Below are 18,074 nucleotides of genomic sequence, written 5' to 3'. Positions count from 1 at the left end.
GATGCTTTGGAGTCAGGAAGGCAGGGATGGGGTGTCACTGAATGAGTCTGAAATGATTAAATCATCTCCTGTCTCCCACGCTCCTCCTCACCTTTTGTTCTGGGGCTGAGATGTCAACTCCAGTACATTATCTTCCCTTTCTCTTCTGCCTCTGCCACTCTGCAGCCATCTCAGCAGAAATACTGAGCTGGGTCAAACAAAACAGCCCAATGTGGGTGCTGAACTTTACAATACACAAAGAACTACAAGGAGCTACTCAGCCTTCACCTGTGCACAAATCATTAGTATTATTATGATTGATGTTGTTTAAATGCAAATGTTTATTCACCTCAGGGAGGTATTCTTTCCCCTCATGCCTTCTCTCTTTGTTTAGCAACAGTAGAGTCTAGTTAGAAAAGTCAAATTCTACCATTTGCCCATTCACCCACACTGGGCTGGTTCTCTGTGTCCTAGCCCTGAGGATCCAAGATGGCATCCTTCCCAGTAGGAGCTCACATTCTAAAGGAAATACAGTGGTCAGGGTCTAACCCAGAAGCACTTGAGTACTTAAAAAGGAAGAACTTTAATCTTGGGAATAGAAGAGCCGAACCACCTGGAGTCAGTGAACCAGCTAAGGTGGTAACAGCAGGAGGCTGCCTCCTCCCCAAGGCTGGAGGGGCAGAAGGAGAAGGTCATGTTCCAGCCTGGGAGAGGATCACCTGGGAGGACATGGGACCCTGAAAGAACTGCAGGCACGCTGGAGACATGAGGGGTCACAGCCATTCCTGGAGACGCTGCCCAAGACCTGGAGAAAAAACACTCAGGCTTCATCCTCTCCCAGCCTTTCATTTTCCCAGTGGCCAAACTCAGCCCTCCTGCAGTGCCAAGCAGAGTGGCAGAAGGATAAGAACTGAGAAAGAAGGGTAAGCAGGCAACATTCTGTGAGAAGTCTCTGGAGTGGTAGGAGCATAGTGCTGCAGAACAGAAAGAAGTACTTGTAACTTTGTCAGAAGTCAGAAAATAGGAGGTCAATTGGAGCTGGACTTTAAGGATGAACAGGAGTTTGCTAAGCATTGAGATAGAGTGCAGTCTAAGTAGCAGAGATAGCACACAACAGTATCCCCTTATCCCATGGGGAATATGTTCCGAGACGCCCAATGGATGCCTGAAACCACAGATTGTACTGAACTTTGTATGTACTGTACTGTTTATTTCTTATACATACATTCCTATGATAATTTAATTTATATATTAGGTACAGAGATTAATAACAATATTCTCAGTTATTATTAACTAATAATAAAATAGAAAATTATAACAGCACCATAATAAAATTGCCAGCATCACTACTTTTGCACTTTGGGGCCATTATAAAGTAAAATAAGGATTACTTGAATGCAAGCACACAATACTGCTACAGTCGATCTGATAACCAAGAAGGCTGCTAAGTGACTAGTGGGCAGGTAGCATATACAGCATGGATAAAGGGATGAGTAATGTCTGGATGGAACCAAGCAGGGTGTCACAAAATGGCTTAGTCCTACTCAGAACAGTGCACATTTAAAATGTATGAAATGTTTATTCCTGGAAATTTCCATTCAATACTTTCAGGCTGCAGTGGATCCCAGGGCACTGAAACTGAGGAACGTGAAGCCACAGATAAGGTAAGACCATGATATAAAAAAGTGTATTAGTGGAGAATGCTCTGGTACTGGCCCCCAGTCCTATACTCCGGCTCCTCTCATAGGACAGTCTTCCCCTCTGGTCCAAATTCTTCTTGCTCCACATGCCAGCCTTCTAATCATCCCACCTGACCCGCAGAGCTGGAAGACACCATCTGATACTCCCTGGCTGACTTGACTCTTGGTAATGAGCCAGGGACTTGCCCTCCTGCTTCATCTTTCCCTCCAGCTGGTGCTCCTGGCAGAGAGTTGCATGTCCTGCCCCTCTGCCCCTCTGTGGACTGGTTCCAGGCTGGACACCTGGGGGTGGGCCTGATGAGTGCATGCGGGATGGATGCATGGATGGATGACCAAGTGGATGGATGGATACAGGAATTAACATATAAACACATCCATGCTATTCTTGATGCCTGGAGTACTCCCCTCCCCTGTCACTGACAGTAACCCTTTCCATTTGTGAACCAGCTTCTGTGGTTAGTAGCCTAAGGGACCTCACTGAATATCTCTAGAAATCCAATAAGGGTCCACCATTATCATTCCCATGTAATAGAAGGAAGCTGAGGCTCAGAAAAGTGAAGCACCTTGCACAGGTTGTCCAGCTCCTACAAGTCAAAGCTGGGATTGAGGTTGGTCCTGCCTAGATGTGTGGATTTGGGAAGGTCTTTTTGTGCTCTGAGCAGAGCTGCTCCAAGCCTGGGTGCTCAGGCTCTGCTAGAGCCTGCTAGCGGTGACCCTTCTACATGATGCCACAATCAGAATTAGCAGAAACAATAAGAGCATCATATGTTAACTAAAGGCTTATCACTTGTCAGGTACTGGGCTCAACACTTGGCATTCTGCATCCAGCAACTCTTTATGCTGAAACTGAGTCCTCACAACACCCCTAAGGTGGAGATTCTTATGCATAAGGAAGCAGAAGCTCAGGAATCAGTCAGTAGTCATTCAGTCAACAAATACACGGTGAGCTCCTCAGTGCTGGGCATCACTTGATGCTAGAGACACAGGGATGACCAGGACAGCCACAGGGTTGTCCTCTTGGAGCTGCCAGGCTGTTGGGAAGAAGAACCCTTGAAACACTAATGAGCAGTATTTGTTTGGCAGCTACACTGGGCAAGGTGCCGTGACCAAGCCCATCCTGGATGTAATGGGAGGTATTTAATAGGAAAACCTGACCTAATCTCAGGAACCAGGAACAGCTTCCTGGAGGAGGTGACCATTAAACTCAGGGTCAATTGTGAGCAGGCATTATTTAGATGCTGTGTTACAAACTGTCAACTCTACAGGACCTGGGATCAAGTCTCTGGCCACAATGCATGGCCAGGATGGGCCAATCCCCCAGCACTCCCACGGCTGTACTCTTGGCCAGGCTTGTGCACCTGGCCCAGCACTGGGCCCACTGGTCCCTCCTAGACCACCTTGATGACAGACCTGTACCGGGCCAAAGCACCTGGGACACACTCACCCCAGCAGAGGCTTGCCTTTTCCTGAACTGCTGCTTGGCACTGAGCATGTCCTCCAGCCTGCTGGCCGCTGGGAGCCTTGGCAGACAGTCAGGAGGAGGCGACCACAAACATGGGACAAAGAGAATTCAATTTCCATTTCACTCTTAGTTCCCTGTTTCCAGTCCAGATGCCTCTAGATCTAATTCCGAATAAATAATTGTACTGAGTAACCCGGGTCCCTTGGTGATTAAGTAAACACGCCGAGGCGGGTGGAAATTGAATTAGTGCAGTGTGCTCAGCCATTATTACCCACCCCTTCTCATGAATATTAATGAGGGGCTATCAAGAAATGTAAATGCTGCCTCAGGGGGTGGGGAGATGAGGAGGGGCTAAGGGCGAGAGGACAGGCCGTTCAGAAAGCAGTATGATTGGAGGCATTTTAAAAATTATGTCAGATCTTTCTCTTCCGTGCCATGGCAATGTTTCCGGAAGCTTCACTTTTATTAAAATGAGGGTAAGAGAACAAATTTTAATTTGAGGATAAAATTAGCATTTTCCAAGCAGCCTTGGCGGCAGCAAGGACATATTTTGCCAGAAAATGGACATTCAGGGCGGGGTGGCGCGAGGTTGGGGGGAGCTGCGGCTGATGGACGATTAGTTCTCTCAGTTCATCTCCAGGCAAGGGAGTAAACAAATTAATCTCGGAGCGGGAGCAGCCTGGAAGATGATGGAAGCCTTAAGGATCCAGCAGCGTCTTTGCTGGGAAACCAGGAGGTACCACAGAGGCCCAGGGTGGCCTTATTGCTGGCTCTGAGAGGTCAGGCTCTGGTCTGAGGTCACACAGTGAGAAGGGGCGCTCCCGCTGGGTTTTGAGAACAAAGGGAAAGTTGGGAATAGTGCTACTTCTCCCAGACAAGCTTTGCCAGGGATGAAGCCTCAGCTTCCCAGCCTATTCTCTTGACCTCCAGGACCCCCCAGTATCACCTCTCTTGCTACAGCTTCTTCTCTTACCTCTCCTTCCCAATCTCTGGTACCAGGTTCATTTGCTCACTTTCACCAGCCCTTGTTTCTGCTCACAACCTTCAGTGACTCACTATCACCCTTGGACTGAAGCTCAGATTCCTCCCTGTGACATTCTGGTCCCTCCAGGATATTACCACAACCCATTTTTCCAGTCCAAGTGCCCACTGCTCTTTGCAGCTGCAATCAGGTGCATCTAAGAAGGTATGAAGGTGAGAAGAAGGAGAATAAAAGAAGATGGGAAGATAAGAAAGAAGGAAGAAAGGAGGGAGGAGGAGGAAACAAATGTTAAGTACCAAAATATTCCAAATTTGCTAATCCTTTATATAACAATGACAATGGCAGTAGTTGCTCTCATTTATTGAGACCAGTCTGCCAGCCACTGGTTCAACACTACTTCAGCTGGTGTTGTTCCTATAAAGGAGGCATGGTGATCTCCATGCCACAGAGGGGGAACTGGGGCTCACTGTGTAGAACAATTTGCTCCAGGTCATGTATGTCATAAATGATAAAACCAGTCTGTTGGACATCAAAGCCTAAATTCTGAACTACTGCACTTCCCACCAACAGTAAACATTGTCCCCATTTTGCAGGTGAAGATGAGGAGGTGCAGGGAGATAGTGATATGCCCTGAGGTACTGGGGGTAAAAACCAAGCAGAAACCAGGAGCATCAAAGTTCTGGGAATCAGCTTTACTCCATCTCTATCAACACCTGCTCTGGAGAACACAGGTAAGATCCACTGAGCAGCCTGGTCTCTGCATCCTGCAGACAAGGGTGCCAGCCACACAGGCTGTCAGAGACCCAGTCACACTGTGCTCTGGACAGTGTCCCCTAGATGAGTCCTGGAGGTTGATCCCATGGTTTCCATAGACATCCTTGCCCAGGCCATGAACCTCACACCCACCCAAATTAGCCCAGCCATTGGGCCCAGGGATCTAGCTGGCCTCTATGCTCTGGGCAGGAAAGAGTGAATATGATCAAACTCATGCATTTAAACAACTTCTTCAGCATGGCTCCACCACTCTACCCGCTCCAGGAATAAAGGCTGACAGGTGCAGCTGAGTTAATCAGGGTGGATAATAGAAGAAAAGACAGGAATTGCTGGCCAAATTGCAGCAGAGAAAAATGGGGCAAAATCATGAGACGCAAGTCAAAAATGTCCAATTAAAGTGTGATGATGCTTAAAGGGCAAGAACTACATTCTCAGCCCCTGGGAAGTTGTACTGTGAAACCACAGGGGATCCATGGACCATGGACCAGTAGCACAGGAGATCATTTTTGGTGGCATACAGATGAACTTTTAAAAATTTGAACAGATATTTTAATGTGTATTAGAAAACTATAACTAGCATATAAAACTGTTAATTTAATGGATATTACTGCTGAGAATGAGTCTAAATTTTACCTAAAGCAGGTATTTAATTGCTAGTCTATTAAGAGAAAAAAATTTAATTTTATAGATGAAAGAAGAATATGGCAAAAATATGAAGCTGGCTCTTCTATGACCAAATCTTAGGAAACAATATTTGAATTCCTTGTTACTCAAAGAAGGCTCCAACAGTTAGCAGCATCAGCAATACCCAAGAGCTTGTGAGAAATGCAGAATCTTAGGACCTTCCCTAGACCTACTAAATGAGAGCCTGAATTTTAACAAGATTCCCTGGTGATTTATATACATGTTCATATATACACATTTTTTTAAAGTACAAATCTACCTTATTTATCAACAGGACAATAAAGACCCTTTTAGACTTGGTCCTAGGGAAAGAGCCCTGGGATCATTCCAGCCATAACACTCTATGTCTCTAAAGAGTTTACAATCACATAAGTACAGAAAAGAAAACCAAGGTCCAGAGAATACAAGTTCATGGTTGTAGCATATGATGCATGAACATTGCTTCTGACTCAATCTAGGTCGCCCAATATCTTGGCTAATATATGAAGGGATTATAGACAAATTGCTTTCAATAATGTGTGTGGCTTTAAGGAAAATGATGGTTGAAGGTGCTGCAAGGAAAGAAAACTACAGGCCACTTTCTTTCATAAATACAGATGAGAAATCCTCAACAAAATCCTAGCAAAGCATATCTAGCAACATATAAACAGGATTACAAATATGATCAAGTGGGATTCATAACAGGAATGCAAGGTTGGTTCAATATAAGGAAAATCAACTAATGTAATACACCCTATGAATGCAATAAAGAACAAAAACTACATGATCATTTCAACAGATGAAGGGAGAGCATTGGACAAAATTCAAAACTCTTTCATGGTTAAAAACAAAAAAATAGGAACTGAAAGGAACTTCCTCAATTTGATGGAGGCCTGCCGCAGAGGAGCTGCAGTCAATGTTGATGTAGGGTAAGAAGGGGAGATGTCCTGGGCCAGCGATGAGAAAAGAACCTTCACAAGCAATGTTCAGGCTCCCTCTCAGAAGTCTCAGGGTCTGATTTATTTTTATATCTTTAAGCAATAGCTAGGAGGCATTGGGCGGAACATGTTTACATTTTAGGTTGCCTTAGCAATATCTATTGAAGTAAAGGCTATTTTTTGCTAAACAGAGTATATTTTTTCTAAGCTGATTCATTTCATTGAACATCATGAATACATTTTTAAAAATTACAATTGTCCCCTTATTTTCCCATACCTAAGCAGAACAGAAGGTAACTTAATCAAAATCTCTATATCAGTGGGGGTATAAGCAAGATTTAATTAATTAAATGTCAAACTTGTGGTCGCCACCTGGCCCTTGAGAAACTGCACAATGGTTAATATAGTTTGCTATTAGCTCTCTATTTTTCTATACCTCTATTCATCTTAACTAAATGTCATTTAGGTTCATAGTCCATGAGCAGGAGATATTTACAGCACTTTGAGAAATACTGAGTAACTTGCCCCCTTAATGTATTTACCTGTCTTAACGTTCTTTCTATTTCCCATTTCCCACTATTTCTTCCATCTAAAGTCTATCCTTCCAATCTCTTTATAAGACCCCTTTAGTAAAAAGAATGTCAGCAACAAGAGAGGGAGTTATAGTAGTGGGAAAACAGAGGGAGTTTTAGGAGAGGTTTCTTTAGGAGTGGATGTGGCAATAGAACTAAGAGAAACTGGAATTTGCCTTGTGAGCCAGATCAGATTTCAATACATCATTGCCAATTTGCCTCTTGGAGAGTTTGTTGTTAGTCATAAACACAATGACTCCTGTGATCAGAGTAACAATTATAAACATTATGGCAAGAAAAAATAAAACATGAGGGTATGATGTGTTCCACCCTTTCTTTCCCCCAGCTGGAACTTTGTCAAGCAGCATTGGAGGTCGGTTGGGCTTCGCCAGAGGCCATCTACAAAAATATACACCCAATATACTAATGTGCTTACATGCATTTTCCTTCCAAGATCAGGAATAATACAAGGATGTCCACTCTCATCACTTTTATTCAAAGTTGTGTTGGATGTCTTAGTCACAGCAAGAAAGTCTTAGGCAAGAAAATAAATAAATAAAAGGTACCTGGATTGGAAAAGAAGTAAAACTATCTCTGTTTGCAGATTATATAAACTTGCATGTAGAAAATCCTTAGAAATCTTTAAAAAACAATTAGAACTAATAAATGAATTCAGAAAAAAATAAAATAAATGAGTTCAGCAAGGTTGCAAGATGCAAGATCAGTATATAAAATGCAATTGTATATCTGTGAACAATACAATACAAAATGAACAAACCAAAACTGAATTTAAGAAATGAACAGCCAGGCATAGTGGCACACACCAATTATCCCAGCATTTGGGAGGCTGAGGCAGGAGGATTGCTGCAGGTTTGAGGCCAGCCTGGGCTACATAGTGAGTTCAAGGCCAGCCTGAATTATATAGCAAGACTTTGTCTCGAAAGAAAGAAAGAAGTGAACAATACAAATAATGAGGAATATAATGAACACAACAATATTAAACTTAAGAAAATAATTCCAATTCCATTTACAATAGCATCAAAAAGAAAAAAATCCTTAGGAATAAATTTAATAAAAGAAGTGCAAAACTTATAGTCAGGAAACTATAAATTATCATTGAAAGAAAATTTTAGAAAACCTAAATGTGATGAAGTGTGATATGTCAATGTGACTTGAATAAGAACCACCTAGCAGATTAGTAAATTCTGGGTTTGTGGATGACTGACATGTAAATTGGCAAACTGAATGGGGAAGACTCAACTTGAATGTGGGTGGCACCAACCAATTAGCTTATATCTTAAACAGAATAAAAAGGAAAAGAAGAGGGAATGTTTTCTCCTTTTTTGCCTTTGGATGTTGATTTCCAGTTTCTTCAGCCTTCCAGTGCACTCTTCAGCTTTCTAAAACAACTTGCGCCGGTGATTCTACAGTGACCTTCCAGGACTTCAAATTTTTTTTTTAGGTACTGAGGATCGAACTCAGGTCCTTGCACTTGCACAGCAGGCGGGGAAACCACTGAGTTAAATCCCCAGCCCTCAAATGTTTTTATTTTACAGAAACTGCTAGAAGCATTTTGAGTTGATTCAGGATATTGAGGCAATCTTAACAAACCAACTAAAGACATGAACCAGAGCTGTTTCCAAAAAAAGTGGCAAGAATGATGGATAAGTATGCTAGAAGCAAGGGCGAATATTTTGAGGGGGATAAATGGCAATTTTTTAAAACTTTAATACACTTTTAAAAAATGTAAACATTCACCATGTTTTGACTCACATTTCATAAGCTTAATCAAAACTAAAAACATTTGTGCTACAAATGACATTATGAAAAAAGTGAAAAGCCCATTGGATGGAAAAAAATATTTGTAAATCATACATCTGATGAGGGACATGCACTCAAAATGTATAAAAAATTCTTACAACTCAAAAATAAAATAAATAACTCAGGGGCGAGGGATTTAGCTCAGTGGTTTCGCCGCCTGCTGCGCAAGCGCAATGACCAGAGTTCGATCCCTGGTACCAAAAATAAATAAATAAATAAATAAATAAATAAATAAATAAATAACTCAATTTGCAAAGTGGCCAAAAGATCTGAATAGGCATTTCTCTAAAGAAAACATACAACTGGCTAACAAGAACACGAAAAGTTACTCATCAGGGAAATGCAAATTAAAACCACAGCACACCATTTCACATCCACTAGGATGTGAAATAATAATAATAACAGGCAGATAATAACAAATGTTGACAAGGATATGAAGAAACTGGAACCCTCATGTGCTGCTGGTAGAATGTAAAATGGAGCAGGCACTTTGGAAAACGGTGTGTTGGTTCCACCAAACATTAAACAGAGTTTCCCTATGACCCAGCAATTGCAACCCTAGGTATATACCTATGAGAAATGAAAACACATTCACACAAAAATGTGTACACAAATGTCTATAGGAGTATTATTTATAATTATCCAAAGTAATAACCTATATGTTTATGAACTGATGAATGGATCAATAAAATATGGTATAGGCATATAGTAAAATATTGCTTGGCAATAGAAAAGAATACAGTACTGATACATGCTACATTAAGTGTCATGAAAGAAGCCAGTCACAGAAAATTGCATATTGTGAGATTCCATTCATATGAAATGTTTAGCATAGATAAATCCATAGGGGTAGGAAGTAGACTGGTGGCTGCCTAGGGCAGGGAGATAGGGGGAACTTGTTGGGTGGTGGGGAGGAAATGGGAGCAACTCCAAATGGGCACAAGGTTCTTTTTAGAGTAATGAAAATGCCCTAAAGCTGATTGTGGTGATGACTGGCCCAGAACCTATGAATATACTAAAGCTACTGAAATTGTACACTTTAAATGAATGAATTGTTGATGTCCTAATTTGCAGAATCCAAAAATATGTTAGGTTCCATGGCAAAGATGAATTAAGATTGTGATGGAATTAAGATTGCTCATCAGCTGATTTTAAACCAAGAAGGTTTCCCTGGGTTGGCTGGATGCATCCAATGTAATTACAAGGGACCTTAAAAGTAAGATAGAATCTGAGGAAAGGACCAGAGAGATGGCATCATGGGAAAAACTCAGCCTGATGTTGGCTTTAAGATGGGGGAAGACAGCCCTGAGCCAAAGAGTACAAGGAAGTTTCCAGAGTTGAAAAGGTAAGGAAACAAATTCCCTCCAGAAAGGAACATAGCTCTGCCAGCACACTGATCTTAGACCAGCAAGATCTGTGTCATACTTATTTATAATACATTTGTGTCATTTTAAGCCACCAAATTTGCAATGATGTGTTACAGCAGCAGTAGAAAATTCATAGGTATAGTATGTGAGTTACATGTAAGCAAAGCTGTTTAAAAATGATTGTTGCCTTGGACGGCATAAACAGAAGTGTGATGTCTATAAGGATGAAGGTGATTGCTTCCTTACGATCTAAGTGAGGCAGACCTATCGCTATCTGGAGCCCAGCTCTCAAGCCACACTTTAAGAGTTATATGGAAAAACCAGGGTGGGTCCCAAGAAAGGGCTGGTGAAAAGATCTGAAAGGAAGTTGGGTGGAGAACCATCAAGGAGCCTGGGAGTGTTCAGCCTGGACAAAGGAAGGCCTAAAGATCACCATCTGCCTGTTCCTGACGACTGTTAACACTGATGTGGGAGTGTGTTTTGTGGGGCACAGGAAGCAAAAATAGGAGTGAAACGGGGAGTATTCCCTGAAGACAAGATTCAGCTCAGCATGAAGATGAACTTTCTTTGTTTTCAAAATATTTTATTTTGGCCAAAATATATATGTACTTAGACAACCCAGGAAATATAGATAAGCAAGCAAGAAGAAAAAGCAAATAATCACTCAACATTTTATTGCATGTCATCAATATTTCTAGCTGCCCTTCTCTGAGAGGGTTAAAACTGTGTCTGTCTTTTTCACTGTTACATTCCCAGAATCTGGGGCAAGGTAGACAATCACGGAATACTTGTTGAATGAATACATAATGCACACACACTATAGACATTTTTAATTTACAAAAATGAGATCCCACTGTACATATTGCTTTATAACCTGCTCCCCCCCCCCATTAGTAATATTATAAGCTTCTTTCCAGTTCAATAAATATACATTTACATCAGGGATGTAATAGATACTGCCAGACTGCAAATAGAATTCAGGGGGTCTGTGAACTCGAATAGGAAAAAAATTATACTCTTATTTTCACTAACCTCTAACTGAAATTTCTCATTTCCTTTGATTTGAATGTAGACAACAAGCTACAGTAGCATTAGTTGTATTTGTGACTTTGCTATCTTAGTGAGGCAAGATATTTTCATGTCAAATTACTAGTTGCTGATTTCTTGAAATATTGTTTATGCTCATCACTGTTTTGAAATTACACTAGTTCTTATACCTGCTCATAGATCTTGTTAGTGAGTATGCTAATAAAGGAGCATATATATTACTATAATTGAAATTTTTTAAATTGCATCTGTTGTATATACTTGGGATAGGACCCAGGGCCTCATCATGTATGCTAAGCATATGCTCTACACTGGGCTCTACAGCCCCATTCGTTAGAATATTTTGATAACTATACCTTAAGATAATTAGTCATCATGGAAATCTTAAACATCCTATTTTATGTGTTTAAAACCATCCCCCCAAGAAAGGGTCCATGGGTCTCACCCAGAAGGTTCATGGCCCAGCAATGATAAAGAATTCCAGGTGTGGTAGCACACATCTGTAACCCCAGTACTCTGGGAGGCTGAAGCAAGAGGATTACAAGTTTAAGATGAGCCTGATCAATTTAGCAACTTAGTGAGACCCTGTGTCAAAATTTAAAAATTTTAAAATATGGGCTGGGGTTGTAGCTCAGTGCCTAAGGCCTAGGTTCAATACCCAGTCACACACACACACACACACACACACACACACGCACACAGAATCCCTGCTCTTTACCACCATATTTTTTTAACTTATTTTAAAATTATTTCAAAATTAATTATGCCAAAAAATAAGACAGTTCCCAAGTATTCTTCATCCAGCTTCCTGTAATATTAATATTACGTAGTCATAGGATAATTACTAAAGCTAGGCAATTAACGTTGGTACAATACTAGTAAGAAATCCTCAGTTCTATCTCAAATTTCACATGTTTTCCCACTAATGACATTTTCTTTTCCATGAGCCAATCTGGAATCCCACATGGCATCTAATTGTCATGTGTCCTTGGTCTCTTCCAATCTGTGATAATCCTGTAGAATTTCCTTGCCTTTCATGGCCTTGACACTTTTGAAAAGTACTGATCATCGGCTGGGGATTTAGCTCCGTGGTTTTGCTGCCTGCTGCGCAAGCACAAGGACCCAAGTTCGATCCCTGATACCAAAAAAGAAAAGTACTGATCATTTAATTTGTAGGCTTTTCGTCAATTTCAGTTTGTGTCTAGTATTTTCTTGCCATTAGATTAAGGTTATGCATTTTTGGTATGAGTAACACAAGAGTGATATTTTGCCCAGGTTAGGGTGTCACAACAGGGATACATGATGTTAACATGTTTTATTACACTGTGTGATGGCTACAGTGCATCTATTATACAGTTAATAAGATGCAAACTAATTTACATAATCAGCCCTCTTCTGATGGACTTGCAGTTCATTTTCAATTTTGGGCTGTTAGAAACAGCATGACCATGAACAAAGAAGTGCTGTATTGTGTGATGGGCAGGGCATCCCAGGGATGCAAGCAGCAGCCAGGAGTGGTGATGAGTATCCTGCTCCTGGAGCCATGCAACAGCAGAATAGCATCAGATGCTGCTTCCATTTCCCTACTAGAGAGCATCTGGTGACCCGGGACACTAACAAAGTGCATAGAAGCAATAGTAAAGGATGCTCCTCTCCTCTAGATCTCTAGTTCACAAGGCAGCTCCTCAGCCCAAGTGGAGGCGAAAACTGCTCCCCAGAATATGCTAGATCTGGTTAGCATTCTGAGCTCCCTGCTCTGCTGATGGCTAATTGCCCCTAAGAGCTGAACTCATTGGAGGGGAAAATGCAAGGCAGCCTAACCTTTGCTGGGCTCACCAAGCCAGCCACCTTCCCAGATGAAAGGGCCATGCTGCAGCTCACTGCCACGACCCCTTCTCCTGCTGTGACTGCTAATGGAGCCCAGACGCTCAGGCTCCCAGTGCCTGGCTGAGGAGTGACCACAGTGACTTACCCAATCTAGCAAAGCTGGGGGACACAGGGGAGTTAACGCTAGACCTTCTAACTGCTGGGTCCCTAAAATACATGAGGTACCAGCCTTTTGAAAAACAGGCAATATCTAAGAATGCTAATCACATACCTGCTCAGTGACCCAACCTCTCCAGTCAGGAGAAATAATGTGCCTGTGTCTAACAAAAGGATGTTTGCAGAAGCTGTATTTACAATCACTGAAACTCGAAAACAACTCAAATGCCCATCCACAGAATGGATATAAACAGATTGCAATATATCTGTGCAATGGAACACTGTGTGGCAATAAAGATTGGAACAAGTTACTGCTACTTGCAGAAACGTGGTGATTCCCAGATATTGTGTTGAGCGAGAGAAATCAGGCACAAGAGGTCATACTGAATGAATCCCTTTATACGACATTCAAAAACAGGCAATTTTCAACTATGGTGCTTGAAATGAAAGTAATTATTATCCTTGGGAAGGGGATGATATTGACTAGGAAGGTCCATTAAAGCAGCTTCGATAGAAATGATCTCCCACTTGATCTAGTCAAGGATCCTCTGAGTTTAGGCCCTAGTGAACATTCATCAAACTGTACACTTATAATGTTATATTATACTCTAATTTAGCAATGACAACAGCAGAAAGATGGTCTCGGGAGGTGGTAAAGAAGGCAGGGAGGAGGTGATAGGTCCCAGCTCAGCCAGGATGGCTGTGTGACCTGGGCCACCAGACCAACTCTCTAAGTACTATTGTCGGGGGAGGGCTGATGATGGCTGCCTCCCTCACAGAGTCAGAGTTAGTATGAGGAACAATGAGGTGTGTGAGAAGCTAACATCCAGATTGCAAGCTGATGTTCATGGATTGACTCAGTCAGCCTGCTGAGTGCCTGAGCACTGGCCTGGGCCCCCAGGATCCATGGATGGGTTAAACCAGCCCCTGCCTCGAAGGAGCCTCAGGCCAAGAAGGGAGAGACAAGACCCCCATCAGTCAAGCAACTGCAAACCCCAGTGAGGGCTGCAGAAGAGTCCACAAGCTTGCAATGATAAATGACCAAGTGGTGAAAGTGGGGAGTCCATCAGGGTGAGGTTTGGGGAAGGGCCAATTTAGAAACAGAGGCCTGAAAGCCAGGGAGAAGCCAGGCTCTTAGGATAGGGCAGATGAAGGCAAAAACCACACAAGTGGAAGCAGCTGGGGCTCTCAAAGGGCTGAAGAAGACTGGTGTGGCAGAGAGAACCAGAAGGGCACCTTGGCGGTAGAGGCCACCAAAGTCTGCAAGGCAGACAGAGCCTGGGTTCTACTTGGAGCCTACTGGGGAGACCATGGAGAACTTCAGATTCAGAAGTAACACAATCTGTGTTGTGTTTTTCACTAGTTAACAGTCAAACACAAAGAATTATATTCTGGATGATTATATACATGAGCTCCCAGTCTCACAAAGGTGTGGTGAGAGGTGCAGGGATGAGCTTGGACGGTGGCGGTCTCAGAGAGGGGATGGGAGTGTCCCCACTGCATCTGGATGGGATGCACAAAACTGAGAAGTCACCCAGATTGCATACATGTACAATCAGGATACTCGGTAGGATGGTCTATTTGTATTTAAACCTTGTTTTTAAAAGAGCAAAATAAAATTAAAAATTAGCTAATGCAATCATTGGCTAATATTTCTTTATCTTTCCTTTTTTTTTCTGGTACCAGAGATAGAACTCAGGACCTTGCACTTGCCAGGCAGGTGCAGTGCCACTGAGCTACATCCCCGGCCCTTGGCTAATATTTCTTTTTTAAATTTGGTACCGGGGATCGAACTCGGGACCTTGTGCTTACAAGGCAGGCAGAGGAACGACTGAGCTAAATCCCCAGCCCTAATATTTCTTAAAAGAAGTTTTATTGAGGATTAATTTCCATACAATCACACTAACTCTTATTTTCCAAACTAGGGCCTTTGCACTGAGCTATATCTCCAGCCCTTTTAATTTTTCTTTTTCTTTTTTTTTTGGACAGGATCTTAACTTACAACTCTGCCTCAGCGTCCCAGAGTGCTGGGATTATAATTATGGGCCACCATGCCTGGGTCACATTCACTCTTTTAAAGCGTGCAGTTGGATGGGTTGTGAAAGACACGTGTGCAGTATCTCCACCTCTGCAATCAAGATGTGCATTTCCATTCACCACAGAAAGTTGCTTTGTGCCCCTTGGTGGATTCCATCTCCTATCCCAGCTCCTGGCATCCACTGATGTGGTTTGGCCTTTTTCAGATGCCATTAAATAGAATCACCCAATACTGAACCTTTTGGGGTCTTCTTCTTTCATTTAGCAGAATGCTTTTGAAATTTGTGTTTTTGTGTATATCAGCTGTTCGTTTCTTTTCATTGCCAAGTAGTATTCCAATGTCTGGAATGCTACTAGAATGGAATTTGTCCATTCACTAGTTATTGGACCTTTGCATTGTCTCTGATTTGGAGTGATTATGAATCAAGCTGTCATGATATTTGCATTCAGGTCTCTGGTGGGCATATGTTTTCATTTCTCTTAAGCAATAAGTTAGTACTGGGATCAATGGGATTTCTGACATGAGCACATGAATGTCTTAAGAAACTCCCACTATGGTTTTCAAAGTGGCTGCCACTCAGGATCTCCTTGGTCCTCAGCACAGATAAGGATAGTGAGGATGAGAGAGCTTAGCAACCTGCCCAAGACCATGCAGTTAGAGGATGGCATGCGGGGACCCGGAGCCTCCCCTGAGCAGGCCCAGCACTGTCTTGCCCATGTGGACTCTGACAAGTCCCTGACTAAAAATTAGGACTGTGACAGAGAGGACAGGAGTAGATCACGTTGCTTCTCCAAGTCAGAAAATAATGAAAGAAGAAGAAAAAAGAGCCAGGCGACATGAAAGCAGAGAAAATTGCCAGTTACAAGTGAAATATTAATTCATTTGAAGCCAGCAGTTCCCTCTGCTCCAGCGTCCCCCAGTCCCCTAGCAAGTTTTCAAATTAAAGTGCTAAAGGGCTCTTCTCTCCTCTGACCCCCAGGTGGCCAGGACAGGCAGTGCTGGGCACTGTGGCTGGAATAGTGTCTGCAACCAGCAAACCAGGACCCTCATCCCACCCAGCCCCAGCCAGACCCAGACCTCGCCTGCTGGGATGTGATGCCTCCCCAGGCTGAGACAGGCCTGACCCCTACAGGGCCATGGGGAGAATGGAGGTTAATGAGATTTTGATGAACCTGCAGTTTCCATTTTGCGAGGGAAAAGGCTCAGAGCTCCACTAATTAAAGGGAACTGACCTGTAAAATGAGTCCAGGGATGGATGGAGGGCCAGGAAGGGCAACCAAACAGGCGAGGGAGGAGAGGTGGGTCCCAGCAGCCTTGTCACTGCATTCTGGTCTGATGGGAAGAGAGGCCCAGAGAATGGGAGGGATTTGTCCAAGGACACACAGCAAATCAGACTAGACCTAGATCCTGAAAGGTGTCAGGGAAATGGAAGGAAAAAAATCTGAGAAACAGGGAGATGGATACAGGGGGAGACAGAAAGACTGGGAAATTCATCGACTGCATGTTTAATAGTAATCTCTGACGTTTACTGCTGGCCTACTCAGGGTCACTGTGCTCAGGACCTGCTGTCCCACTGGCTCTTTTAATCTTCACAACTCCCAGAGGTAGGCATTATCACCCGCCCTATGGGGAAACTGAGGTCCAAGACATCAAATCAGTGCCCAAGTGCACTAAGCCAGCCCCCTCAACCTCATGCTTGGGGGGACCCTAGGTCTAAGTTTACATATGCCTTTCTGTTATAAATATTAATTGTGCTTTTTCATTGTCCAAAATGTCTGAGTTTGGGCAAAATATTAAACGACTGTCCTACCTAGGTTGCCCCTTATAAATTGTTTCCTGTGTGGCTCAGGACCCAACACATAGTATGAGACTGACAGATAGCCCAACCCAGACACAGGGGCCACTCCAGTCACAGGGGCCACTCCAGTCACATCTCAGTACCAAGCCAGGCAAGCACAGTGGTAAGGGAAGTAGGTTGTGTCCTTTCTGCTGTGCACTGGTGATTTCTACAGCATGTGCTGGGCTTGTGTTTGCCCTGGGATAAAGCTTGTTCACAGCTTTCTTCCTAGGCTTGCTTTGCAGTTATCTGCACTGGGGCCTGTGTACATGCTGGGGCTTTCTGGTCTTTTGGTTTTTCTTTGTTTTTGTTTTTGCTTTGGTGCTGAGGAATGAACCCAGGGCCTTCACACTGAGCTACAGCCCCAGCCCTTTATTTTTAACTTTTTTGTTGACACAGGGTATTACTAAATTGCTAAGTTCCTCAGGCTGCTGATCCTCTGCCTCAGCCTCCCAGAGTGCCAAGATTATAGGAGTGTACCACAATGTTTGGCTCTGTTTCCCTATTTAGTAAAACATCATGTTTCAGGAACCATTCTAAGTGTATTATATACATAAACCCACTTAATCCTGATAATAATTCTATGTTTACAAATAAAGAAACTGAGGCCCTTTTCAGAAAGGTTAGTTAATTTGTCCAATATCATGTGGGTAGCTACTGGCAGAGGTGGGATTAGAATCCAGTCAGCCTGGTTCAACCTCCTACAGTATCTCCCTCTATCCTGAGGATGCCACCCCACTCTGATCTCTGACCCACCTCTGCCTATGCTTTCGGTGACTACTACCTACCCTTCATGCCTTTGCTAAAATAGCACCTCCTCTGGGGCGGGGGGTGTCCTCTCTGACTGCCCAGCCTAAGTCACAGTTCCCCTCTGCCATAGAATAATCACCCACTTCACTCTCATGCACCTT

At 43.0% G+C, this 18,074-nt stretch overlaps 1 long non-coding RNA gene across 3 annotated transcripts; it reads left to right on the top strand.

Annotated features, from left to right (window-relative positions):
- The first annotated feature begins 3,488 nt into the window (after positions 1 to 3,488).
- LOC106007972 (uncharacterized) lies at positions 3,489 to 15,562 on the top strand. 3 transcript variants are annotated; one of them, XR_002390274.2, is made up of 3 exons: positions 3,489 to 4,335; positions 4,717 to 4,854; positions 15,278 to 15,562. It is a non-coding gene; the product is annotated as an uncharacterized LOC106007972 (long non-coding RNA). The 3 variants fall into 3 exon arrangements; XR_015442026.1 differs by having other exon boundaries at positions 3,497 to 3,617; positions 4,141 to 4,854; XR_015442025.1 differs by having other exon boundaries at positions 3,489 to 4,854.
- Positions 15,563 to 18,074: the final 2,512 nt, after the last annotated feature.

The sequence above is a fragment of the Heterocephalus glaber genome, unplaced genomic scaffold (genome assembly GCF_053883595.1).
Source record: "Heterocephalus glaber isolate CG9 unplaced genomic scaffold, H.glaber_assembly_v1.0 deba00001532, whole genome shotgun sequence".
NCBI classification, from domain to species: domain Eukaryota; kingdom Metazoa; phylum Chordata; class Mammalia; order Rodentia; family Bathyergidae; genus Heterocephalus; species Heterocephalus glaber.
Note: the sequence above shows the minus strand (reverse complement) of the source record. Positions and strands in the feature narration are given on the sequence as shown.